This window comes from Panthera tigris, chromosome B1 (assembly GCF_018350195.1).
Source record: "Panthera tigris isolate Pti1 chromosome B1, P.tigris_Pti1_mat1.1, whole genome shotgun sequence".
NCBI classification, from domain to species: Eukaryota; Metazoa; Chordata; class Mammalia; order Carnivora; family Felidae; genus Panthera; species Panthera tigris.
Window position 1 is genome coordinate 157301472 of NC_056663.1, and position 27169 is coordinate 157328640.

At 33.2% G+C, this 27169-nt stretch overlaps 1 long non-coding RNA gene across 1 annotated transcript in view; it reads right to left on the reverse strand.

Moving 5' to 3' along the window:
* The window catches only part of LOC122237736, a 317012-nt gene that overhangs the window by 57035 nt on the left and 232808 nt on the right, over positions 1 to 27169 (reverse strand). Inside the window, exon 4 of the long non-coding RNA XR_006216358.1 lies at positions 14809 to 14829. This is a non-coding gene — a long non-coding RNA (uncharacterized LOC122237736). The remainder of the gene's footprint in view (positions 1 to 14808; positions 14830 to 27169) is intronic.

A 27169-nucleotide genomic window follows, 5' to 3' on the forward strand; every position in this document is an offset into this window, starting at 1 on the left:
GAATAATCACTTGTATCATTAACTAGTTTCTATAATCAATTTGAAGCTGTGTCAGGGACAGTGGAAGGGCCAAAGGAAAATGTAGAAGGAAATGTAGAAATGATGAAATCATCACTCCCTACAGAATGTAGGAAACAACTTGCTTCTTTCAAAGAATAAGTAATATCCTGCAACTCATTTTACCATTAACATGAGCTAGTTTTTCCAATTAATTGAATTTTACTTGTTCTCCTTTCAGTTTTCAAAGTCCCTGAAGATATGTGATATACAATTATATATTTAGGATTTATTGTGGTGATAACAACAAAGAGAAGAGCTTCCTCAGTCCTAGGAGCTTGTATTGGTTTTCTCAAATGTGTAATGGTACCTACAACTTGGGAGCTTAAAATAACACACTTGTGTTATCCTATACTTTCTGAGGGTCATAAATCCAGTAACATTTTAGCAGTTGCAAAAATAGCTGCAGAGCATCAGTTAGTGCTGGGTTCCCATCTACTGGCTGGACTATGGATCTAGCAATTCCATTTGTGGGTCTATACCCAAAAGAAATGAAAACAGGATATTGAAGACATATAGGTACTCCATGTTATTGCAGTTTTAAGCTTTATTCACAAATAGCTAAGATATGGAAGCAACATCAGAAAATGAATGGATAAGGAAGATGGGAGATACACACACACACACACACACACACACACACACACACACTGGAATATGATTCAGCCATCAGAATAAAATCCTGCCATTTTTAACAACATGGATGGACTCTGAAGGCATTATGCTAAGTGAGATTTCACACAAAGAAAGACAAATACCGTATGACATCACTTATGTGTGAAATCTAAAATGTCAAACTCATAAAGACAGAGAGTAAAATGGTGATTACTAGGGGCAGGGGGGATGTGGCATATAGGAGAGATTTTGTTTAAGGATGCCAACTTGCAATGAGTAATAAATAACTCCTAGAGATCTAAAGCCCAGTATAATCAATATAGACAACGATATTGTGTTATAAACATCAAACTTGCTAAGAGACTAGATCTTAATTTTTCCAATCACAAAAAAAAGAAATAAAAATCACATCACATGATGAAGGTACTACCTATGAATACAATTACAATCATAATATGATATATAAGTGTATCAAATCAACATCTTGTATACCTTAAATTTACACTATGTTACATATCAAATATATTTCAGTGGAGGCAGGACTAGGAAAGCATCCATTTCCCTATTCCTGTGGTCATTGGCTTCATTCAATTCCTTGTATCTAAAGGATTCCTAGCAGCTTGCTTCTTAAAAGCCAGACAGAGGAGACAGTCTCTAGATTGAGTCTGCTGGCAAGACAGAGTTTTACATAATATAATATAATATAATATAATATAATATAATATAATATAATATAATATAATATAATATAAATAATATATAATATATATAATATAATATAATAACAATAATGGGAATAAAGTCCTGTCACCTTGTGGTATTTCACATTGAAAAGTAAGGTAGGTCCTGTCCGTTCTCAAAGATGGAAGATTATACAAGTGTGTGAACACCAGCAGGTGAAGATCACTTTAAAGTCTTTCTGCCCCTATCTTTACCCTCTTCAGTCACCTCCCATTCAGAGTCTAGCTTAACCAAGCACTGGTGGAAAATAAAATAAAGGTATGAAGTGAAAAGTTGGCATTGAGAGGTTGCACCTTCTAAAATAACATTTAGACAGTTTCTTTTTTTTTTCCCCATGACAATTGTTTATTATAAAGGTGAACCCTGATCCTCATGATAGGCTTATCCTTTTAACATTTTTTAGTTCATATGCTATTTACTTTTATTTTAAAAATATGACATATGTATTAGTCATGCACCTAGTGATGAAAAATAATTTTTAATTTTTTTTAACGTTTATTTATTTTTGAGACAGAGAGAGACAGAGCATGAACGGGGGAGGGTCAGAGAGAGAGAGGGAGACACAGAATCTGAAACAGGCTCCAGGCTCTGAGCTGTCAGCACAGAGCCCGACGCGGGGCTTGAACTCATGAACCGCGATTTCATGACCTGAGCCGAAGTCGGACGCCTAACCGACTGAGCCACCCAGGCGCCCCGAAAAATAATTTTTAATAAACAACTGGGACAAAGGTACAAATATTTCAGAATAATAAATTTTAACCAAACTCTTTCACAATTCTAAAATTGGACTCAGACAATGCCTTTATTTAAATTTCAAATAGAATTTTTATTTTTAACAATATAAGAGAAGTTAGGTTTTCCACGTTTAACTAAAAAGGTCACAGCAAGTAGTTGCTGAATAAAAAATCCACCTTGCTCACATCATCTATTTCATTACTTATTTTTACTAGAAAAATTTTTACATGATAAAATGTACTTTTTTATTAAAAATATACCCAAAACCTTATTTACTATTATTGCTTCAAAATAAAATGTTTTTAAAATATAAAATAAGAAACAGTTTGTAAAAAAGACAATTAGATCAACTTACTTTTATAAACTCATGCAGAAAATTAATAAAGATAATACACAAGAACTTGGTGGAGTGACCCAATACTGTGTTTAAAAGGCTCACGTTGGTTTCTGATATCTGGTTTTCCAAATGCAGGCTGTACAATGTCCTTCACTGAGATTTTATGTTCTACTTATTTCTTCTTCTCTTTTTTCTTTTTTTCTTTTCTTGTCTTCAGAGAGACTTACTGCTTCCCAGCTCTGTTTGGTGAGATTTCTTTGAGTGCTTTCCTTAGTTTGTTTATGACTACTAATATCCTCTCATCACCTGTGCTGCTCTTTTACTAATCAATTCCAGGTTGTGTCTTACATTGATTTGTGGTTTTGAGATGTTGCCACTTAATCAGTAAGGAAACCATAGTTCTGTGTAAAATACTTCCCACATAGAAACAATGAGGGGAAGTTCAACATGAGAACTTGGTGGAAGGAGAAACAAATAATTCTTTAAAAAAAAGATCATTACGTCAATTCCTAAGTAGATACTAAATCTATTTATCAATCTTTTTAAAAATATGATATTTTACATTAAAAATTCTGATTATATGCTCATATGGATGCAATGAAGGCTGGTCAATGGGGAAAAACAATAATAAGTAATCTATTAAAGTTTGGACAGAAATAACTCCTCCTTGGCCAGAAGCTGAAATGTGAGTAAAGGCAGAGAGCATTCCTTTCCCTAAAGTGGAAAACTAATATTTTCCACCATTCTCATTCATGAGAGCAAAAGCAATGAATATTGGTGCTACTCTTGTAGACACAAGGCATCTAAACCTGAAATGACACATTTAGAAGTAGATGACTCTAAAGCAAAACAAATCTGGCTGTTTTCTTTTCAGCCTTCCTTATTGGATACCCCTCTCATCATACCAGGACAAAATTTATTTAAACTGTGTCACACTGCAAAAAATAATTGGTATGTTGATGGCTTCCATGATATCTTTGTGCGTCCTCAGTGCGTGTCAGTGGATACAAAAGAGAACAGGGGATCATGGTATAGATAAACATTTGGAAATCCATGTGTCAAACATTACAAGTCTGTAAACTGTATTTTGCTTTGTGGGTTATTTATTTATTTATTTATTTATTTATTTATTTATTTATTTATTATTTTGTTTCATCATGATGAATGTAGTTGATTCTTACCTCTACTTTCACATCTCCCATGTAGTAGATAAGATAAACTCAGTGATAGATTCACAATTTCAAGAGCCCCAACTATACTAAAATTCAGGTTACTCAAACTGTGATTGTTCTATGCTACTATAAATTTTCTCCATGTTTGCAGTAAATATATTGAGGTGACTCTAGACTATAACTCTAGTCACTATTATAAACCTCAATTTGGAATCTGGAATATATGTTGGAGGAATTTGATGCAATATGGTTTATAACTGCTGAATCATTTAATTTGACTTTTAACACATGTTTACATTTCTGATGAATAATTTTCAGAGTTTTAGAATACCAGAAAAGAATCTAAGTACTTGTTTTAAGTTCCTTTAATTATCAAATTTAGAAACAAATGTATATTCCTTAAAGAAAATTGTGTTTTAAGTTTTCTAAATTGCCATCAATATTTCAATTACTCTAAGAACATAAGGGAATGGGTTTCAGAAGAGATACATTTCTCTCAAAATTTTGACTAAAACAGTTATTAAATTTTTTTGTGTTTTTTCTTTCCCTCAGTGGGCAAATAAAACTGTGTTGATTACTCATTTGTATAAATCTTTCATCGAGGGGGAAAAAAACATAGTTAAGCACTTGAAAACTCATTAAATAATTAACACATTCAACAACAGTAAAATCAGAACTAATTACCAATATTTTGCTCAGTGAACCTTGTACTCTTACTCTGGGAATCAAGGTCATTGCCAGCATTTGCCTATTCTACAGACACTAATGATTATTTTATACAGAATTCAGCTTCTGCTTTCAGACTGCAACCTGATTAAACAAGACAATGACAGAACCATTTTTACAATGTATTGTGATTGCATCAACACATACATAAGCAACCTGATAATTTAAAGGGAGAGTTTTTGTTAATTTATTTGCTTTATATTCTGAAATCTTAAGTTTTGTTTTGTTTTTTATTTTAGGTGCTAGTGCTTCTAGATTTTGTCAGAAATGTTGCTTTGGTGGGGTGCCTGGGCTCCTCAGTTGGTTAAGCATCCCACTTCAGCTGAGGTCATAATCTCGTGGTTAGTGAGTTTGAGCCCCACATCGGGCTCTGTGCTGACAGCTCAGAGCCTGGAGCCTGCTTCGGATTCTGTGTCTCCCTCTCACTCGGACCCTTCCCCACTCACATTCTGTCTCTCTCTCAAAAGCAAATAAACATTGAAAAAATAAAAATAAAAAAAAAAAGAAATGTTGCTTTAGTTCATAGGTCAGATATTCTGAAAAGTGACACTATGAAAGGAAAGTTCTACTTTTTATGATAAAATTTCTATGAGGACCATTATCCTTAGTACAATTGTTTATCATTGAAATTGTATATACATATAAGAATATCAATTGTACTTTTGTCTTTATGAAAGCTGACTATAAAATATCCAACTGTGTTTTTAGTCTGAGAAATAAAAAAATAGTTTTTTTTTGTTTTATAGCAGAACCCAGGTAATGTAAGAAAAGGATAAAAAGAAATTTGATATAGACAATTATATGACTCAAATGACTGTATGCCACTACTAAGAAATTAATTTAAGACTGACAGAAATTCTCACAAATTGGAAGGCAGGGTTTAACTCTCTTTAAGTAGGTCATTAAAATAGCCTCCAGAAAAAGAAAATCATGCATAGAATTTTAGGGCATAATTAAACCTCTTGAAAGCCCATCCACCCCATCAACCACCAATACATGTTGAATTATGGCAATTGGCCCAGGCAAAGCACTGCTTCCTTTCTCAACACTTGAACCTCATTAAGTTATGCTCCTCTCTTAGAGGACACACCTTTAACTGAGTCTTACTGACTGTTTAAATTACTTGATTCCAGTCATAATAAATGACAAAGCGGGCAATTACCATACAAATTAATTCTTGTAAGGATTTTTCTAATGAACTCCGTACTACCTGAAAGAATATAGACTATATCCATAAGACATTTTGTTATGTCCCTATATGCTACATTCTTAAAGACCTAAGGACTATACCATTCACCCAAACTGGAAGTTTCTCTTTACTTCACAGATGCTACTTTTCATAAGGATATAAACCTGTTTCTACCTCCTAAAAACTGGCACATAGTGCTAACTACTGGAGATGAGAAGATAACAGAATGAGATTAAAATGTGTGTGTATGTGGAGGGGTGTGCTCAAGGAAGATTTGTAGCAAAGTACAATATCAAAATCAAAATCTGTATTAGAAGAGGTTGAGCATAGATTTGAAGCTGTAAATGACTGAGTCACTGATCTAGAAGACAAACCAGAAGTACTCACGTAGAAGGGAAGAAAACAAAGAATCCATAACAGACTAGAAACACTTACATGACATGTTCAAAACAGGCAAATCTATAGGAACAAAGTAAACTAGTGGTTTCTTAGGCCCAGGAGTTGGGGAGAATAGAGGTCAACAGTAAATGGAATCTCAATGGAATGATGAAAATGTTCTAAAACTGATTTATGGTAATGATTATAGAACTTAACAAATTAATTAAATATCACTGAGGTGTATGTTTAAAATGAGTGAACTGTATGATATGCAAAACATGTCTCAAAAGGATTATAAAAAAGTAGAAAATACAGTTGATAAGCAAACGAAAGTAATACAACAAGCGTGAAGGAAAGAGAATGTTGATCTTACATTCAGAAAATGTTGATCTTATATTTTATCCCATTAAAAACAAAAAAAAGATCTAAAACGTAACAAATAACAATTAGAAGAAAACTGAGCTAAAGGTAAACTTGTGAATGTAAATTGAAGGGATCTTGGAATACTTGAGAAATAAATTGTAAATGTTTGAATAAAAGGAAAAGAAAAAAGGCCTGCTGATGTGCAGACAGAAAATAGAAGTTAAATTTAGGGCATAGAAAACAAGGCTGTACCAAAACTGGGTTCATAAGCTTCCTTCAGTGTTAAGAAGACAATAGGTTTGTGTTTTCAAATTTTGAAAGAATAAATTATAATTCAGAAATAATGTATCTAATAATTGCCAAATATGAAAATATCATTCCCTTTAAATATGCAAAGCTTTGGAAAACATACCAACCAAATATTTATCTTTTTAGCAACACTAGAATTATTCTGGTTCACCAGAGATGGAAGGAAATTAAAATTCACAAACAGAAATCATTTAAAAATACATTTCTTAATATTTTGTTAGTTTAGAATCAGAAGTCAGGTATCATTAGATTCTGTCACACAAAGATGAAATTTTATTCTCTATTGCTTCTCTTAGCTTTCTCTCTTAGGTAGTCATTTCTTTTTGGTTTCTAGGATTTTTTTCTTCCTGTACCAGCTTTGTCATTCTACTGCTTAATTAAATGTTTTGCTGTTTCATTAATAGCTAAAACAATAATGATCTCCAACATTTTCCAAATTATGAAAAACTCAATTATTTTTACAGTGGCCCATGCTGGAAGAATCACTAAACAAAATAGCTCTTAATCTTCCTTAGCATAAATATATTGATATTGAATTGATATTGAATATATTGATATTACAATGTTCTGCCCTTTAAAGGACATAGGAATATTCATTTTTTTTTACTAAGTTGGAAAGACCAATACATTCACCAAAGTGTCTTCAGTCCACTCATGTTACAAATTTTAGCCCAGTGACAATAGTTTTGCATTATTTTCTAAAATGAAAATTTGTGTTTTGAGCTCAGTTCTGGTCAAATATTCTTATAAAAAGTCTGTAAGGAAGGACATTAAAATGTTACAAGTAATCATGTCTCCATATTAGAGTTATAGGTGTTTAAATATATTTTATATGATATCCACATCTCAAATTGTCCACAAAGTTGTCAGACTTAGTAAATATAAATAATGTACATCGAGTTGTTTGTGTTTCAGAAAAAAACATTATTGGAAATTTTATTGTAAGTGTGTTTCAGATATTGCAAAGTTCATACTTATACTAACATTAAATTTGAATTGTTAGATAAGAACAAGTAATTCTTAGTATATGCCCCATGCAATATTTGAAAATGCTAAGTGAAATAAGCCATACAGAGAAAGACAGATACCATATGGTTTCACTCTTATGTGGATCCTGAGAAACTTAACAGAAACCCATGGGGGAGGGGAAGGAAAAAAAAAAAAAAAAGAGGTTAGAGTGGGAGAGAGCCAAAGCATAAGAGACTGTTAAAAACTGAGAACAAACTGAGGGTTGATGGGGGGTCGGAGGGAGGGGAAGGTGGGTGATGGGTATTGAGGAGGGCACCTTTTGGGATGAGCACTGGGTGTTGTATGGAAACCAATTTGACAATAAATTTCATATATTAAAAAAAAAAAAAAAAGAAAATACTTCTAATAATAAAATGTCCATTGGTAATTTGAAATGCAAATTTAACACCTATCTGGTGTTTTTCTCTGGTAACCCTATCCACCATGAGAAAATATGCTTCTTTTAATTAGAAATATACCATTTAATTTAACACACTTAGCTTACTGGATTTGGAAAGAAATGCATGAATATGGTACAGGTATTTATTTCTCAGGTTCCGAGTTGCAGATAATGATCATGTTTTATATTTTACAGTGAAAAAGTCTATAGAAGTGAAGACTATTAAAAGGATCTCTAAGACAATTAGGATATACGGGAGGGGCGCCTGGGTGAGTCAGTCGGTTGAGCGTCGAACTTTGGCTCAGGTCATGATCTCGGGGGCTGTGAGTTTGAGCCTCACATCTGTGCTGACAGCTAGGAGCCTGGAGCCTGTTTCAGATTCTGTGTCTCCCTCTCTCTCTGCCCTCCCTCGCTCATGCTCTGTCTCTTTCTTTCTGTCAAAAATAAACATTAAAAAAATTAAAAAAAAAAAGAATATATAGGAAACACACTAATGAACCACAAAGTGAAAGGGAGGCAGCTAAAAACTAATCCATACTTAGTGGAGAAGAACCTGGAAAAATTATTTCCAATTTTTCCTCTCTAAATCTTTCCAAATGTCTTCAACTAACTGATATTTATATATCATTATATTGTATATATGTATATATATGTATATGTATATACATATATATGTATATCATATATTTATATATTTGTATAAATAACTTCAGTAACAATAAAAAGAAAAGAAAACTATTATCACTTAATGGTAAAAAGTCCTTGCAGATGACCTAAAAGCTTATGTTTAACTTACACTTAAATATACACATATACACATTGTTCCTCAGACTTTCCTATGAAACATCTTAAAGTTGATTTTCATGCTTTTTCAGAAAGTATAGACATCTAGGTGGTAAAAGATACCATGTCTAAGATCTACTATATTGATTTAGCTCTTTCCTTTTTTTTGTTTTGTTTTGTTTTTTTTTTTTTTGATTGATTTGACAGCTGAATTGAAGTCTGACTGGCATCCCAGAGGGCAATAGAATACTCTGCATCAAAGGTATACAGGTGAAGTTCCCAGGAGGGAAAATACTAGAAATCACAGCACAGCTAAAAACATTCCATTGTGATACTACTATTAAGAAATCCAAGTCTTGATAGTGTGGCTGCTGGGCCACATTTGTGTACTCAAAGACTCAAAAGACTCTTTTTAAGTAAACCAGTTACTTAAAGTTCTGATTACCTCACTCCAGAAACTAGACAATGCAAGGCTCAAATCCACCAGCAGCTCCAACAAAGGGAAAGTTGTATACACTGGTGAAAATCATGCTAAAAATGCAGAGATCCACAAAGAAAATGAAATAAAGACCACACCAAATCTCTAGAATTAGGAAGTAGTCAAATTCATATAGTATACTTTTAAATAAAAATGGAGCATAAATTTTCAGTTAATAAACACAGCTGAAGTTCATTTTGGAAGTTATTAGCTACTAGAAGTAAAGGGCATTTTTAATTAAAAAGTTAGACAAATTAGCATGTGTTCATAAGCATGATGTAAAAAGAAAATAATTTTCTCATTTTATTGTCAAGTTTTTAATTTTGTAATCAAAGAATGCTTTGTAACATAATTCGGATAATGAAAGTTTTCTAATTTTCAGTTGAGAAAGAATAGATAGCAGAAAAAACTCATAAAGTAGGGCAGAAAAATACATATGGCTAGATGATTTTATTTTAGTTTCATTTTTTTTAAATAAAAAAAAAGTTAAAAGTAAGATACAATTTTGTTGGCAGGGTACAATGCCAAAGTATTGTAGTCAAAAACTTTTTTTAAATTCTTTCATTTGGATCCTGGGAAAAGCTTTTTTTTTCCTTTCTGTTTTAGTTAAATGAGGTAGGGTATTAATTTTCTGCTGTTATTTATAAATAAAAATATCAGGATTAATTATATTTCATTATAAGGTTTAAGTTATGTTGCTGTTGTTTTCTCCTACTGATTCATGCATTTAAGTGACACATTATCCTCTAGTACAAAAGACATGAAATAACAATTGTGCATGGAGAAGAGTTTATTAAATGTTTATCAGAAGACTCATGCCAGAGAAGACTTACATGTGAAAACTAAATGTGAAAGATGCTGTTTTCACCTTCCAACCATTTCATGGGTAATCTTCACTGTAAACAAAGAAGGGAAGATTGTCTAATCTGAGAAGGCAACTGTCCAAAAACAACGTTGCTGTGAAACACGGAGGCATTCTCTGTAAGGTAGACTCCCTTGTTTTTTATAAATCTAGGAACTTATTTTGAGTCTTGCCACAATGATATATCTCTCTTCTAAATGAAAGTCTTCTCCTGGGTTCCATAAAAGATAGAATGGCCTTCATCTACATATTACAAAGTGGGCACATTGCCAGTTTAGGAAAGCTCTCTGGGAACTTTTACTCTATTATTATAGAACTTAGAAACATTGCCTGGCTACAGCAGAATGGATAGTGTCTTTCCACGGGAAAAAGAATCGATAAAGACTACAAAAAAGGAAAAAGGCAAAGTACTGTAGGTTCTTAAATGAAAATTGATTTCCACCATTGACCATGGAACAAGCTCATCAGTAACATCGCATTTAAAGGGAATCTAATTGTTTCTTCTTACGGTAGGGTTTGAACTTGGAAAGGAAGTATAAGAGGGAAATCAATCCTCTGTTCTCACAAGTAGCTTAGTCACAGCATACTGATTTCAAGAAAATACAATTGCTTAAGAGGGCATTGTAACCAGTCAATGGATTGCCTCAGAAAACCAAGCTGCATTCCTCAGGAACATATGGGTTCAATTTTTAATTCTTTCTTTTTTCATGTACTTTCTTGACCACTGGAGACACCCTTAATTCCTTTCAGTAACATAGTAAATTAAATACAAAAGAAAATAGATTAGTGAAAGTTCAATAGTAAAAGAGGGGTGATCATCCAGATTGTGGGCCATACTGATGATTCATCTCTGTATGTAAAGGAGAACATGTCATTTTATTTACTTATCACTTAAGTATAATAAGGGCACAGAACTGACCATGATATACAAATACTTTATTTCATGGTACTTATATTGTATATGTGAGTGAGAGGGAAGGCAGATAAATAAAGACATAAAAAAAAAATAATGAAGGAAATACTTTGTAATAGATGTAAGACCTAACCTTAAAGCATACCATCACAGGTAAAAGGAATAGCAAAAAGTGGAAGCATGACTTCCATGGTCAAGGGACAGAAAGAAGAAAGACCAGTGTGATCAAATCTGAATAAGCTAGAATAGTATTATGAATTGATATGGGAGGGGAATGCACAAACCAAAACATGTATAACCATGGAGACCATGGTAAGTGGCTTAGGTCTCTTTGAAAGTAAGTTTGGAAACTTTGGAAGGTTTCAGGGGGCTGGTAGGGGGTCAACATTTTATTTACACTGTTCAAAATCTCATGCTGGCTGATATATGAAGAATAAACTGAAGAGGCTTTCGTAATCAGGCCTTTATAGTAGTCCAGGGGAGGAATGACTATGTCTTCAATAATGGTGATAAAAACTTTTGTTACAAGACTATTGTGTTTTCACTAAAAGCTTTTTTAAATTTAGCCATCTTGGACTGGGCAGTTGCAAAGAAAATCGCTGAATGTGGTTCAATAAGAAGAAGAAAAGTAGAGAGGGCTGTAAATACATCCTCAGAGGGAAATGAGCCACAGACTAGCAAACACTCAAAAATAAGTCATCAAACCTTCCAAAAAAATCTCCCAATCCATGTATCGAATACTATGTTCCTTACATTCAAGTTCTTTTTTATTATTATTTTTTTTTTCTGAATAGAATATTTATTTATCTTAAGAGGGCTCTGAGCTGACAGCAGCAAGCTAGATGTAAGGCTCGAACTCACCAACCACAAGATCATGACCTGAGCTAAAATTGGTGTCTCAACTGACTGTACCAGCCAGGTGCCCCTTACATTCAAGTTCTTTTAAATGCAATAAAAACTATTGTCAAGTGCTCGCTTCGGCAGCACATATACTAAAAACTATTGTCAAAGACTACCTGTTTCCCTTGCTGACTTCCCTCCCTCATCCTTCATTGCAGGCATAGTTCATTTGTCTTTCCACCTTACTTACAATAGTTCATGACTATCATTATCATACTCTCTTTCTGGCACAGTAGAAAAAGCATTGACTTATAAGCAGATGGATTCCAGTCCCGACACTTGCTGTCTGCAGTGACCTTATGAAATTCTTATTCTTCCTAGGTCTTGGTTTCCTAGTGTATAAAGCTAGAACAGACCTTTCCAATACTCTAAATGCTTTAGATATTTAAATTTAATCTACAAAATAATTCTATGAGTTAAGTATTGTTATTGTTGTTGCTATCATTCCCATTTAATGAGTATGGAAACTGAGCCGTATAGGCAAGGTGAACAGTTCAAAGTCACTAACTAGTAAGTTGTGGAGCCTAGGGTCCAACATAATCTTCCTGATTACAGACACACATTCTGAAACATTATATGTTTAATGAACTAACATATCATAGATACTTAGTAAAATCTTCTTACTGCTTTCATATTTTCTGCACTTCCTCTCTTATTTCAACTTGTAGTAGCTGTATGTTCAGTAATAGTTATATATACCAGTATTATACAGTATTTCAAACTCTATATCGGCCCAAACTGGTATCCTTCCTTCCTAATTTGCCATCTCTCCCAGAAGTCATGAATCAGCTGCCACCCATTGTTAAGACATAACTCTGTTTATTTAATTTCTGTCTTTATGATTTCCACAGTTGTGTAATCTGAGCTGGTAATGCTAATTGAATTCCACATCTCATGGATGATTCTTCCAAAAGAAAAATAATATGCATAATGTATTTGCAGGATTCAGAGAAAATGATACAATTTTCTGCATTTGATCGAGCAACTGATATATAGTTATAACTTTCTGAGTTCTGACTTTCAAGTTATGGTAAATAATTTTTGATAGAAGCATACTAGGGAAAATGTCACAAATCACAAAATAATCTAAGCAATCACACACCTCAAATGTTAAGCAAAGTCACTTTCTGTGCAGTTAATGGTGTTTCACTAGTCATGGACAAGCTAATGAGTGGTTGAAGTGGACATCAGAAACAAGTGAGAGATGGAGCATTTATATGGAAAAGTATTGAGGACAGCATTAAGGATTTGTTTTCAATGTCAGAAGTAGTAATGATGACCTTCAGTATAGACATTGTTCAAACATTTTTTGTACATATTTTCTCATTTTATTTTGCTTTCAATAGCCTTAAGAAGTAGGTGGTAGTGGGAAGGTGGGAGACAGTATCATTAGTAATGATAATAATTTCAGGAGAACTATTTTCTAGTAGCGAAAACTGAGAAAGAGATACAGGTAAATTACTTCAAATTCTATAGCTAGTAAGGAGTAGAACTGGATCAATTCCTTATACTCAAAATCTCTGGATTTTCCACTATAAAAAAGCTTTCAACATAAATTAATTTTTCATTATGGTGCGTAACTATTTAAGAAAGACACTTACATATCTGAAAACTACACTCATGGTTTGGGTTATATATAATATGTACATTCTATTTTGAGCAGAGAAATGTTTTAAGTAAAATGTTGTGCTTTAATTTCTGAAGTGGGGTAAAAGTTATTGAGAATAATTCATTTAAAGAGGAAATATAGCCTAATTAAATCTATTTAATGTATTCAATCTCAATTTATCTTTTACTGATCCTAGATATTAAATATTATCCTCATTTTTTTTTGAGTAAGGAAACTGAGAGATCTATTGAGTGCATGGATGAGCTGTAAACAAAGTTAATGAAATCTAATTAGTTACTCTAGTTTTATCTCATTCATTGTAACATACATACTCCTATAAAATGAAGATTGTGTAATTGTCTCCAAGCATATTCACAATTTTGCATTTTTAAATTATAAATGTAAAGGTTTGCCAAAACATGTTATTCAAACAAGAATGGAACTAAGAACGTTATTAAATAATCATAGTGCCAATGAGGCACTAGTCGTTTTCATCTGTGTTATCTTATTTAACCCTGACAAATCTCCCTCAAGGTATGATTGAAATAATTTGCCAGAAGAGTAAACTTAAATTGAAGAAGATTAAATAGCTTGTCCACATAATGCTATTAGGAATTTTCCAAGTTTATATTTGGTCATATCTAGTTATCTTTTTGAGACCATTTAACCATGGCACTGGCTAAAAAGTAAAACAAAATAGAACAGTACAAAACAAAACATAAAACACAACAACAGCAACCACAATAAAAAAAAAAAGCCAACACTCATTATCACCAACTGTTGAATAAATATTTCTCAGGAGAACTCACTGCTACTACAGAGTCATATTAACCAACAAATAGTAACAAAAAGATAATGACTTTTGGGCTCAACAAACCTGATCTTCATAATGCTCTGACATACTGAAGAAGCATTAGATCCAGATCTCATTACTTTATCTGCTTGATCCATTTTGTGTTCTTGTGATACTAACTTGGCACTATTTCTTCACTTTCTATCATGTTGCAGTAGTACATTATTATAAGCTTTTCTTATACATTTCCACTGTAAGTACTAACAACTTCTCAAGAAGTGGTATCAACATTGAGCACTGCAGAAATGAGATAGGATTGCCAGTTACCACAATTTTGGAATACTCTTGAACTAATATTATAAATCAGATACTCAATGTTTTTGAAATCTATCATTTACAATAGAATTCAATTTAAGAGAAGGAGCGAAACATATTTTTACCATTGACGACAGTCTTAATTCCTGTAAATAAATGAAAGATATACATTCACTTCCGATAGCAGAATTAAGCAGGCAAAAAATTCAAACTTTTATAAGTTAAATTTCAGAAAGTTCATTATAATTACATAAGTGTTCCAGGGACAATAGGTCACTTAGATTTTTGTCTGGTTATTGTTTTAACAATTAGGCACCAAGAGTAAGTTATTTAAATGAAAAAGCCTTAAACCACAGTTTGACAGAGCTTTGATTTGGAAATGAAGGGCAAGAAATTCTGTGTCTAAAATATTATTTTTAAATTTTAAGCAATTTTATAAAATTTGGTGATATCTTCTCAAAATGCAGCTTACATTATAAAGTTATCTTTAACTAGAAATCATAATCCATATCATATCTAATAAAGTTCCAGTTAACAATAAAGCTAAATTTTAAGTTGCTATGTTAAAAATCTTAGGCAATTAGAAATCTTAATATCTAATGTTCTGTTATGCCATTAATAGGTTACAATCAGTTGATTTATACACAATAACAATGAAGCTAAAGTCTTGGGATATATCCCAGTGTGAATTTATAATGATACATTCTACTCTTGACTACCATCAGTCATCTTAGAGGCATTTATTTCTTTTTTTTTTTAATATTTTTTTAAATGTTTATTCACTTTTTTGAGAGACAGACACAGAGTGTGAGCAGAGTAGTGGAAGAGAGAGAGGGAGACACAGAATCTGAAGCAGGCTCCAGGCTCTGAGCTGTCAGCACAGAGCCTGATGAGGGGCTCGAACTCACAAACCATGATATCGAGACCTAAGCCGAAGTCAGACGCTTAACTGACTGAGCGCCCCAGGCGCCCCAGAAGCATTTATTTCTGATTCTAAAGATGGTTAAATCCAGGAAAGAAACATGGTTCTTTATCAGGCAATTTACCATCAAAATGAGAAAAACAATTCCAGCTAATTTCTGCATTTTGGAAGCAGAATTTTTTTTTTCTAAAAACCAATAGTATTCTTTGTTTCTGGGACTAAAAGGCAGATACCTTGAAAAGGAAGTAATATAGAGACATGCCTTTCCAGAGTGAGCAAAAAGAAATCACAACTTGCAAGGATCTGTACTAAATGCAAATCTGGGATAAAAATGTAGTATCTAGAATGTCTAATGTGGAAGATGCTATGTTAAAGCACACATTTCTGATTGTATGGCTAATAGGATGTATAGTATCAACAAAATTTTTACATGATCCATCTGTGATGAAACAGGCCCCCAGCCAGAAGCTAAAGATTTCATTTCATCCTTGTGAAAAAGTGATCCTGGACTCTAATGGCTGCCATACTCTGCCAGGATCCCAGGAATGGCCAGTTCATGCATACTTTTTTGAGTAGAACATTACCCCCAAAGCCCTATTCACTCTCCATAACTGGTGATGTGCATCAAGGAATGCAAGCCACATGCCATTGTTAAGCTAGGTCCACCTAGATTTCCATATGGAAATCTTGTCTCCAAGCAAGAGACATTTCTAAGCCCCAAAGAGAGAAATCCAAGTATTTCCTCACCTGTGAAATAGGGCCATTAATAGGACCCTAAAGCCTACTGGGATAATTTATTTTGTACCTTTAAGAAATTTATTTTATATTTTACTCACAAGATAACTCTGTCTTGAAAGGTACATACTGAGGAGGGACAGACCTGTTAGCTCTTCTCAAGGCAAATTTCTTAATCTGAAAGTGAGCTTCAGGCAGGTCACACTGCATGGAACTTACATGCAAAATATGCCAGCTTTATAAATATGTCCTCTTAACTTCTGGAATCAAATTTAAAGAGTTGGTAACTCTGAAAAGATTAATAACAAGAGATCAACTGTTGTGTAAGATAAGAAAGAAATTTCTGAAGGGAGAAATATATAGAGAAACAATATTTGAAATACCTCTAGGTTTTTTTAGTTAGCTTATTTCCATTAAAATGTTATGTCTTACAATACTTTAAAGAAATCTGTACATTGCAAAATTATGTGAATGTCTACTTTGCCACAAAATTACAGAAATCCAACTTTTACCACACACACACACACACACAAACACACACACACACACTCCCCTCCCCCCAGTTTATTCATTACATTGTCTAATTCTGCTGTTGTTCTAAAATGAATCCTGTGTCAGCTCTTAATAGCATGGTAACTGAATAACACTATGGCCATTGAAGAGGTGGAAAGTCATGGTATTATTCAGATCTGTCCAGGTTGGGACACAGGATTTAAAGAATTCACTGAGTTGATGAGAATCTTATCTAGTCTTTCTGGAGATAAATGCCTGGCTGCACATGCAAAAAGACCTATATTCTTTCCTCCCTTTTCTAGCAAAACAAAACAACAAAACACACTCTAGTTCTTCTGAAAACATTACTTTGGGTCTCAATAAAGTTCTGAACTTGAATAAAAAACATTCAGATGCTGAAAAATGTTGCATACAATTCTTTCCAGGAGAAATACACATGTATGGATGGTGTTCCCAGTGACTAGTTAGAAAATCTAAAGAAACTATATATAAAGTTTTGTGGTAATATAAATTTTGGTTTAGCACTATGATGATGAAATACAGTGAAATGAGATATCTTTCAGATCTTTCCTAATCCTGTAATAAATTGATGGCTCCCCAAAGAGTTAAAAGGTTACAGTGTCTTCAGTGTTCCATTCTCTGTCCTATGGAGATGCCAGAAGGTCCTGTATTTGAGGATAAAGGCTTTGGCTCAGCTTGTACTAGATGAGGCACCAACATGGAGACCCCAGAAGATACCTAATAAAAGCAGTCACTGAGACTCATCACTAAGGAAAAGAACCAAAAATAAGATTTATTTGCCAGGATAAGAAGTCTAAGGGATGAGAAAAGCATTATCTACCAGAATGTGAGAGAGGTTAAAATGTGGATCTCAGGCAATGAGCCAAGATGACTTGGTTTATCCCATGCTGGTTCTTCACCAGTATCAGGCTCATGGGAGTAAAGATGCTGCACTGGGCCAAGCATCATCAATGTTCAATAAATTCAAATGACTATATCGTATATTGTCAATAAGTATCACCTTGTATCATGAATAACTCCAGCAAGTTATTCAAAGTATGTGCTTTATCTCACTTACTTCATGAATTGTCTGGGTCCCAAACTCTCCATGTCAGTTTTGTTTAACATGAAGAACTTCCATCCCCACATTTAGGAAGTTATAGATTCCAGAGGATCTTAATTTTTAAAAAAAAAAATTTTAACATTTATTTATTTTTGAGACAGAGAGAGACAGAGGATGAGCAGGGGAGGGTCAGAGAGAGAGGGAGACATAGAATCCGAAACAGGCTCCAGGCTCTGAGCTGTCAGCCCAGAGCCCGATGCGGGGCTCGAACTCACGGATCGCGAGATCATGACCTGAGCCAAAGTCGGTTGCCCAACCCACTGAGCCACCAGGCGCCCCCAGAGGATCTTAATTTTTAATACAGTAACTTGTATAAGAGCAAGCATTCAGAAGTGAAGATTCTTATATTGGAGGATTCTTTTCAATATGCAAGAAAGTTTTCCCTGCAACACTGGAGATAAATTGACTTATTAAGAACAGTTGTTTAACATGTACTTGGCAGACATGAATTAATTCACATTCTGTTTTGCATCATTCCAAAGCCTAATTTTTGAGCCAAGCCTATGCTACACATTCAAGGTAATAATATATTTTTAAAGGTATTTCAAAATCATAAGGAAATATATACTGAGTGCTTGAGAGGTAAACTGTGTTATATATCATACCCTAACTATGCCAAGGCCGAGTGATTTTAATTTGTTCACTTAGTAAGCTCTTTGGAATTTCAAATGTATCTTAAACAAGCTGGTGATTGAGAATATACATTTTATTAGTGTGATTAAATATGACACTTTCATCTATTGCAGTTTAGAGCAGTCCTAGCTTCATAGCTCATATGTAAGAAATGAAATAATTTAATATACATACCATGTGCCCTGCACAATTTTTCTACATCTCATTGAAATTCTGTCACAATTTATCATTATTGAAACACCATAGAGTAGTAGTAGTCTATGAGATGTCTTCAAAGAAAAATAAAAAATGGGGTTAATAGCATGTATCTATCCTTGGAGAACTCCATATCTTTCTGATTCAAGAAAGGAATACAAAAATTTATGGAATGGACTAAACATTCCATAATTTAAATCATTTGTTACATCATGCAGAAAGAAACCCAAAAGTATATTAAGTTGGTCACAAATCATTGGAATGTATTTTATATTGTCTGTCAATACGTTAGTATTAAATCTTCATGTAAGGAAGAATTGAAGAAGTCCAAATTAAAAGAAGATCAAACATTGGTACTCTACAAGTACCTTTGACATTGTGAAAGGTATATTCCTTTACAATTCATTCCAAAATAGCATCCTAAAATCCACATCTAACCCACATTCTAAAAACTATTACTAAATTTCTCAGAATGATCCAGATTCTAGTGCCTTATTATTTCCATAATTTAAAATCAAACTCCAATTTCATTCATTTTTGAAATTTTCTAGCACTAATTATTCAAATAACATTTGATACTAGAAAAAGAATAAATCATTTTTTAGTTACAGGAAGTTAAATTATCTTGAATATATTTTCAAACTATGGAAAGAAATACTTCAATTCAGAATTTTAAAAATGCAGAAATTTTATGAAAAATATGAGTCATCAAATCTTGAAATGCATTAACAATCTCTGATAATATACTTTGTGTTCTATAATGAACTATACAAAGTACAATAACTTTTGTGGTTCCATACAAATTTTAGGATTGTTTGTTCTAGCTTTGAGAAGAATGTCAGTGCAACTTTGATTGGGATTGCATTGAATGTGTAGATTGCTTTGGGTCCAAAAAAGACACTGAATAGCCAAAGTAATACTGAAGAAGAAAACCAAAGTGGAAGGCATCACTATCCCAGATGTTAGCCTCTACTACAAAGTTGTAATCATCAAGACAATAGGGTATTGGCACAAAAACAGACACAGAGACCAATGGAATAGAATAGAGACTCCAGAACTGGACCCATAAATGTATGACCAACTAGTTTTTGACAGAGCAGGAAAGATTCCAGGTATCCAATGGAAAAAAGACAGTCTCTTTAGCCAATGGTGCTGGGAGAACTGGACAGCAACATGCAGAAGAATGAAACTAGACCACTTTTTTACATCATGCACAAAAATAAACTCAAAATGGATGAAAGACCTAAATGTGAGACAGGAAACCATCAAAACCCTAGAGAAGAAAGTAGGCAACAATCTCTTTGACCTCAGCCGTAACAATTTCTTGCTCAACATGTCTCCAAAGGCAAAGGAATTAAAAGCAAAAATGAACTATTGGGACCTCATCAAGATATAAAGCTTCTGCACTGCAAAAGAAACAATCAACAAAACTAAAAGGCAACTGACGGAACGGGAAGAGATATTTGCTAATGACATATGGGATAAAGGGCTAGTATCCAAACTCTATAAAGAGCTTACCAAACTCAACACCCGAAAAACAAATAATCCAGTGAAGATATGGGCAGAAGACATGAATAGACACGTCTCCAAAGAAGATATCCAGATGGCCAACTGACACATGAAAAAATACTCAGCAATTTAATAGAATTATACAAATAGCAGAGGAAAAAAAGCATGATCTATTTCTAACACAAATGCATGAATAAATGTGATATGCAGTTTTAGCAATAAATTCTGCTGAGTGTACAAACTTATACATGTGTGAATCCCATTTTCTCTCTCTTTTCTACTCTTAGGATAGTAAAATCTCTCTTTTCTATCAGAGTACTTCCTCCACTTTCGCTCAGATCCCATTCCTTATCTCATTCTCAAAGTCTCATGTCCTTGTTAATTCTGTCTCCCCATCCTATCAGCAAACTCTTTCCAGATTATCTATATCAGCATTAAATGGTGATCTACTACCCCACTTAAAAACAGCATCTAAGAATAAAGAAAAACAAAACAAAATGCTTCCCTGGATCAAACTTCACCCCCATCCCCCTCTCCCTGTCAACAAAGCTGCATTTCCTATTCAATCCATTGCTGACTGGATCCTGCCTCTACTACAGTCAACAACAAAAGATTTGTCCAGAACATTTGTCTATCTTCATCTCACTCAGCCTTCTAGAAACTATAACAAAGTGGCACAGTAATCTCTTCCTCGTTGCAAAACAGTGTATAGGGGTGGGAATTGGAGGGGAGCAGGAACATCTTTTATACCACTGTGCCTTGTTTTCCTCAACCTGGATTTGCCTTGCTATCTGTTGTTCACTCCCTTCCTGTACAAAGCCTCCACATATCTGGGTTTCCCAGGGTACCAGCTTGGGTCCAATTCTTTGGTCTCTGAATATTTAACCTGTGATGATAATCATAAGTACCAGTGGATTTAAACACCACCTCTCTGCTGATGTTTCCTAATTAATTTCTCTACCCCAGACTCCTAGTCTTGATTCTTTATTTGCATGTCCACATGATCTCTCCCAAACAATCTGTCTGTGATCCTTTCAGTCTTATGCCCCAATTATGCCCCATGTTTCCTCTTTTATTCATCTCACATTTATAACTTTAGCCCACACCAGTAACATGCAAACTTATTTCCCCACCTCTATTTATCTTACATCCCAATCCATTTTTTATCCAGCTGCAAAAGCCACTTTAAAATCCAAATCACATCACATTTCACTGCAGATTAAGTGTTTCAATGACTTCCCACTGAAGTTAGGATCAAATCATATTATTTACTTTGGTCTGAAAGTTACCGTGTAATTGCGTTCCTCTGTGAATTTCCATCCTTATCTCTGACTACCTTCATCTTTTCTTCACTGTGCTTTAGGCACTCTAATATTCTTTGAGTTCTTGGAATAAGCCAAGTTCTTTCAGCTGCAGGACATTTGCACCTGGTGTGTACCATGCCTGGAGTGTTCTTCATTTCATCGTCAAAGAGCATCTTCTAATTCATTTTGGTTACAGCTTGAATTTTAACTCTTTAGAATATGTCATAACCACCTTCTATAAAATATCAATCTATTCACCCTGCAAATTTCAAGTTCTCTTTGTTTTTCAATATATAGTTATTGTTAATATTAAAATATTGTTACTTATAATGATCTAATTTGAGTATCCATTCCCCACTTTTTTGTACTTCTACCTTTTGGCTGCAGGACTTAATGGATTATATTTGACATCTGTACCCCAATTAATTGGAAGATGCAACTATTTTCATTTTAATTTTTAAATGACTTAGAAAGCCAGAATAACTTGGCCACTGCTAAGTTGCTTTGGGAACATGGAAATGCAAAGATCTAAACAGCTAATGAACATTTGTTGACCCTTTTGAGAGGCTCATTTTCTCCAAAGGCAACATTTAAAATAAACATTCAGGTCCTAGAACATACATATGTAGATACAGATAATTGTGCCACTCTCTAAATTAAACCACACTCTACTGATAATGTCATTCTCTTTGGCATGGGTATCCAGCTTATTATAGAAATATACAGTAGGAATCACTAGGAATTTGTGAAATAAAAAGAATAGACAAACATTTCATCAAATGAAAGGAGTCTGGGGAGTCTGGGTGGCTCATTTGGTTGAGCATCTGACTCTTGATTTCAGCTCAGGTCATGATCCCAGGGTCATGGAATTGAGTCCCATGTTGGGCTCCATGCTGGGTGTGGAGCCTGCTTGAGATTCTTTCTATCTGTCCCTCTGCTCTTTCCCCACTCCTCAAAAATAAATCAAATTAAAGGCATTTTTGTAAAATATTTTTGTAAGTAGATCTGTTAATATATCTTTTAACACAAGTAGCACTTTGGAAAAAGCAAGACTTTACATTTATGTGGTAACAAAGATTTCATCATTTATAAAACATAGAGATATTATTTTCCTCATAAAATTGATGTGAAGATTAAATGAGATATATAAAACTCAATATTCATATTGGGTGCACAGTAGGTTCTAGTAAGTGTTATTTGTATAATACTTAAATGTATTATAAAATCTCACTTATTAGTAATTTCAGGGAAAGCAAATATAATAAAGAGAATTTAAAATTATTTAAATAAGAGCTTTATCATATTCAGCTTCACATATTAGTAAAAATGTACTCAGGATGTGCTATGTACATATATGAAATTTTAAATTGTGAATTATTGGTCTTCCATTATTAGCTTAATAGAAAATTTAGTGCATTACTGTGTAAAAGTTCTTAGAGGGCTTGATTTAATAAATAGTCATTTTGATTTATAGTTTGTGGCTGTTTAAAATAACAAATATTTAAGAATGTCTTTTCCCCATTATATATTCTTGTCTCCTTAGAATAATTGACCATATAAGCACGTGTTAATTTATGAGCTCTCTATTCTGTTCTATTGATCTATATGTCTATTTATGTGCCAGTACCATCCTGTTTTTAGTACTACTGCTTTGTAGTATATCTTGAAATCCGGAATGTGATGCCTCCAACTTTGTTATTTCTCAAAATTTCTTTGGCTACTCAGGGTTTTTTTGTAGTTTCAGACAAACTTTAGTATTATTTGTTCTAGCTGTGAAAAATGCCATTAGTATTTTGATAGAGATTTCATTGATAGATTGCTTTGGGTAGTATGAATAAGGTTTTAGAAGAATCTCTAAGCTTCCTTGTTAAGAATAGAGGAGGTTTTGGGGTGCCTGGGTGGCTCAGTCAGTTGAGTGTCTGACTTTGGCTCAGGTCATGATCTCACGGTCCATGAGTTCGAGCCCCACATTGGGCTCTGAAGTTCTGACAGCTCAGAGCCTGGAACCTGCTTCAGATTCTGTGTCTCCATCTCTCTCTGCCGCTCCCCCCTCATGCGCTCTCTCTCTCTCTCTCTGTCAAAAATAAACATTAAAAAAAAAAGAATAGAGGAGGTGGGGGAAGATCAAATAGAATTAGGCAGGCCAGTTATAAGGTATTGCAATAATCCAGATGAGACAGATCTGCTCTTTTGAAAATGGGTTAACAATGGAGCTGAATAAAAGCAGTCAGGTTCTCAATATATTATGTAGTTACAGCCAACAGATTCTAGCAAGATTTTCTGATGCTAGCATGTTTTGTTTCTAGAATGAAAGTATCAGTGTATCACAAGTGGTACCAAGGTTTTGGATCTGAGTAACTGGGAGACTAGATTTGCAATAACTGAGTTGGGATGGGAAAGGACACAGATCAAGAATATTTCGTTTGTTGTTTGAAAGTGACAGTGAATAAATATTGAATTTGAGATGCTGTATTTGATATAATACACTTTGATAAAAGTGATGTGATAAAAGTGATAAAGTTGATAAACACTCTTTTTTTTTTATAGTTAGTTGGGAGACCAGTAATTCAGGTTAATAATAATCGTTAACATTTATTTTTCACTTATTACATGCCAGATGTTGGTTTAAGCTTATTACTTTTCAATGAATGCCCATCCATATTGCTCAAAATTTATTTTCATAAGGATGTTTAAATTAACACTTTCTTATCTAAAGCCCTCGAGGCCAGAGAACTATAGATTTCAGGAATTACTAGATTGTACAAAAAGTAGTACAGTGTACATGCAATCTATTTTACAATACCTTTCAGTTGGATCTAGGGTACTATTCTTTAGTTGACCATATTATTATATCTTCAGAAAAACATAAATATTCACAGTAGGAGGGATCAATAAAGAGTATCATTAGCCTGCTACCTGTTCAGGTCAGGCATTCCATCAAATCAATTCAAGTCAAATCAGATTTTACTGCCAGATGAATTATTTCAAAAACCTTCAGACTTTCAGAATTTATCGGGTTTCAGATAAATTTTCAGATAAAGCCCTGTAACCTACATTAACTGTAATTTTGGAAATCCTAAAAATAAAACATAAAGTCGATGGTGACAAATCACTCTTCTATACAGGTGAACTCCTTCTTTGGATTACAGCTTAAAAGAGATAACTTCCAGAAGATTCTTACAAATTTATTGAATATTTAATTCATTTCTGGTATTTTTGTGGCATATGTGCTTTGATGCACATTTTAAAATATTACTTATAAAGCTCTTAATAATAAATTAAATCTCATTTGATCCAATGATAAATACTAGTTGTTTCAATGCCTATTGTATTCTTTATTATTGGCTAAGAGAAATAATGGTTTTTTTATGATTAACAAGAGATAAATGGGAATAATGTATAAGCTGTATGCAGGAACTACTCACAAATTAAAGTGTCCATTATAAATTATTTTCCTAAGCACTTTTCTATGGACACAATAATTAAAAATACCTTGGAATAGAATGGTTAAATAAATAACTTTAAGTGTTAGATCAATTTTATAAACATGTCTACTCACTTCAAAGAATGCAAGTAATTGCTATAAAATGTTAAACACCACAGTATATTTTTAAATGTTTTTAAAAGCATTATATGTCAATGTCTGTCTGTCAAGTACACTGAATTCCCAAGTAAATTGAAGAATCTACTCTTTTTTAAAAATAGACTCAATTTTTTAGAGTAATTTTAGATTCGTAGAAAAACAGAGCAGAAAGTACAGAGTAGCTGTGTACCACCTGCCTTCTTTACACATGAATGGCCCCCCCGCTGTCAACACTTTTCACCAAAGTGGTACATTTGTTGCAATCAATAAACCTACGTTGACATATCATTATTATGCAAAGCCCATAGTTTTCATTAAGATTCACTCTCTGTGTTGCACATTCTATAGATTTTGCCAAATGTACAATGACATGTATCTACCATTATAGTATTTTATAGAATACTTTCATTGCCCTAAAATTCCTCCAGGTTTACTCCTTTTTAATACATTAACATTTTGTTTGAAATGTTGTATGGAAAAATTTATAGCTTTTTTTTCCCTAAAGATTCCCAATACAATTTATATTTCATATAAATGACCTCCCTCAGTCATGTACTATTTCATCTTTCCTGATATAAATCTGTTATGCCTCTCTATAGCATGAAATTAGAACCAGAAATAGTCAAATGACTTAAAACAGAAAAATAAGGAGAATATTAGCAGGGGATAGCAGTAACCATCATTTTATCAATTCATTTGTTTTGCATTTAATAAATATATATTTACTGTCTAGTTTATGCCAAGCACTCTTGAGGGTACTGCAAAATGTGAACATACAGATAAAATACCTTTGCTTTGGGAAAAAGAAAGACAATAAATATAAATAAATGATTAACAAAACACGTAGAAGTATTATGGCAAACATTACAACAAGAAACAAAGCAATGTAGGGGGGAAAATACAGTGAGGGATTTTATAGATTACTAGTTGGAAAGGGCGTCTCAGAGCCAATGTTCTATGAGAACAGACCCAGATCAACTGAGACAGCAAGTCATGCATAGGTCTAACAATATTCTAGGCAGATGGTAAAGAAATTACTAAGTCCCCTAAGTAGGTCTGAGCTTGGTACATACATTTAAAGAGTAGAAAAAACATGATGTTACCTCAGTAGAGTAAGTGGTCAGAGATGGGGTGCAAAGTAACAGAAAGAGACCAAATAATATTGGACTTTTATACTATTAAGAACTTTATTTTGTTTTGTTTTTCTATTTTTTCTCTCCTGAGTGTAATGGGAATCCATTAAAGGTTTGAGTAGGAATAGAACAAATTTTAGTTCACACTTTCTAAAATATTAGATTGTATAGAGAATGGGCAAGAGTGGAAAATGACAGATGAATTGATATGTTATTGCAGTAGTCTTGGTGAGAAGTAATAGTATCTTAGACCATAGTGTTTCTCTTTCATTCTTTTAATATGGATAAATGTACTGAAATGTTTTTAGAAGTCAATGGATATCTTGCATTCCTAGGGAAAAAAAAACCCTGCAGGCATAGTGTATTAGACTATGATACATCATTGAATTTTATATGCTAGTATATAATTATATTCTATATTAATATATTTTATTACATATTAATATATTTTTGTGTCAATAATTCCATAAGGTATTTTGCAATGGATTTCAATAGTGTAGTAATGTTTTCTCATTTTAGTATTAGAGTAGTGATGGCCTCATACAATGAATTATTATAACACTCCTTTTCTGAAAAAGGTAATATAGCATTGGTATTATTTTTTCATTAAAAGTTTAACAAAATCTACCAGTATAGCCATCTGGACATAATGTTTTCATTGTGAAAAGATTTTATACTATGAATTAAATTTATTTAATTGATGTAGGCCAACTTAAATTATTTATTTATTCTAGAGTCAGTTTTGATATTTGTATTAGTTTTCTATTACTGTCAAAACAAATTATCATAAATTTAGTGGCATCAAACACATTTTTTATCTCACAGTTCAATAGGTC